Genomic DNA, 2466 nt, shown 5'->3' on the forward strand with positions numbered 1-2466 from the left:
CCAGGGCTACACAGAAAAACCCTGTCTTGAAAAAAAAAAAGAAAGAAAGAAAGAAAGAAAGAAATACATTTTTTTTTTCTTATACAGAATAGGCTGCCCTTGAACTCCTGATCTTCCTGTCTCTACCTCCAAGTCCTGGGATTACAGCCATAACCACAGCTCACTTCCCCCACCCCCTTTGAAGACAGAGTTATTCAAAATCAATGTTCAAATTATACTTCTTTTCTTTTGACTCAGGGTCTCACTGTCTAGCCCTGGCTGGCCTGGAACCCACAATGCAGATAGACTGGCCTTAAGCTCAGAGATGTGTCCGCCTCTGCCTCCCGATGGCTGGGACCACATCTGGCCTGCACTTATTTCTACACTCAGAAATTCATTTTCCTTTACATTGATTTCATACGCTGTCTTTCTATGTCACTGACCAAAACATTTAATTTTTTTCTTTTCTTTGAGACAAGGTCTCTTGAAGCTCAGGCCACAAACTCACTATGTGGCTGAGGATAACCTTTAACTTCTGATGCTCCTGCCTCCACCTCTCAAGTGCTGGAAATACAAATGTGAGCCATCCCACCAGTTTTATGAAGTTCAAGGATCAAACCCTGGGTGCTGGGCTTGCTGGGTAAGCACTGTACCAACTGAGCTACATTCCCAACACTCAGCCTTGGCTGAAGACTGAAGTTCTCAGACTCAGTTTCCAGAGGCCTTCTCCTTGGCACATCAGACCCTTCTTTTTCTGACCCAGCATCTGATCTAGCTGCAGTCTGGGGAGCAGGCAGACATGCAGCAGACGCTGCCGGCAAACAAGTAAAGCGGCTGGTTGTCTTTTAAGCCTCTGCACCATTCTGTAACTGTGAGTCAGGACTCTTCAAAACAGAGCCATGCACTGATAAGGATGGAGACGGGACCTGTAAAGTGCAGCCCGAGTCCTTTTCATCTTTATGTGAACGTCACAGAATGCAGGAGTGCACGCACACAAGACCAGACGGTGTTGGATCATCCATCTAGGTCTCCACGCAACCAACAGACACAGTAAACACCGGACCTGTGAGGCTGCTGCTGGCATAGAACAGTGTGTAGGGGTTTTGTCTGTTTGTTTGGGGTTTGGTTTTGTTTTGCTTCTTGAGGCAGAATCTCCCTGGCAGGCCTGGAACTTGCTATATAGGCTCGCCTCAAACTCACAGATATCCTTCTGCTTCTGCCTCCTGAGTGTGAGTGCTGAGATCAAAAGCATGCCCCACCATACTTTTTTTTTGTTGTTGTTGTTGTTTTTCCGAGACAGGGTTTCTCTGTGTAGCTTTGCGCCTTTCCTGGAACTCACTCTGTAGACCAGGCTAGCCTCCAACTCACAGAGATCCACCTGCTTCTGCCTCCCAAGTGCTGGGATTAAAGGCGTGTACCAAAACTGCCCGGCCTGTTTTTGTTTTTTAAAGGAAGTTCAGAAACTTTGAAAAAGTCATTCATTTGTTTCTGTGTATGTATGTGTGTGGCCATGTGTGTGCCCCACATGTACCTCCCTCTTTCCACATTAACCTGCCACTATTTCAAACACTAGATCATGCTAGGGAGAACACTTTCCTGAGAAGCTGCTGTTTGAAAGGCATGCGAGGTCAGAGGGCAACGTGTTCAAGTCTGTTCTCTTCCGGACAGAACTCAGGTCAGCAGGCTTGCGAGATGTCTCACCAGCCCTGTTCTTTGTTGTTGTCTTCTCTGGCATTATGCACTATAGGCATATACTGTAAAATGATGATGAAAAGTGAACTACAGTAAATTCATAAACCTACTATGTGGTTGTTTATTGTTAAGTATCGTGCCCTACATATAACTGTATAATTGTGTTGCTCTTTTTCCTCTTTCTTTTAGTCTTGGGGATTAGATCCAGGTTCTTGCATATGTAGGCGAGTGTCCTGCCACTGAGCTCCACAGCAGCCTGCTAGACCTTTACATTATGGGCAGCAAAGCGTGTTTGCTTACTCTGGGATCACGGTGATGCAAACGTGAGTAATCGTTACTTTATAGAATTGCTAGGCAATTAAATTCTTCACCTTCATTGTAACTGCAGTCCACAGATGACCAAAACATACATGTTGGGCACGTTGTTAGGTCTCAGAAACCCGGGACAAATGGCTGAGGTGCCTCTGACACGTGACTATGTCAAGCTATGCAAGGGACTCAGGAGATACAAGGTGGGATTTTCCTTCCCCTGCGAGCAGCCTGGGCACAGGATGCCCATCAGGCTGAGCCTGACACAGAAGCAAGCGCTTCCAAGCTAGTCTTCGGCACAGAGGTGGGCAGAACAGCTTCCTCCAGGGAGTGTGTCTGTGGTGGCTGAGCAGGGGCACAGTACCACCAAAATCCTTTTAGGAGGAAGTCAAAAAACCAACAGCATGAGGGAATAAGCCTCCCTCTTCGGCTCTGTTAGCCTCACCCTCTACTTTTCCTCCTCTCCTCTCCTCTCCTCTCCTCTCC

Source organism: Peromyscus californicus, unplaced genomic scaffold (assembly GCF_007827085.1).
Source record: "Peromyscus californicus insignis strain IS unplaced genomic scaffold, ASM782708v3 Scaffold_5__1_contigs__length_169319896, whole genome shotgun sequence".
NCBI lineage: Eukaryota > Metazoa > Chordata > Mammalia > Rodentia > Cricetidae > Peromyscus > Peromyscus californicus.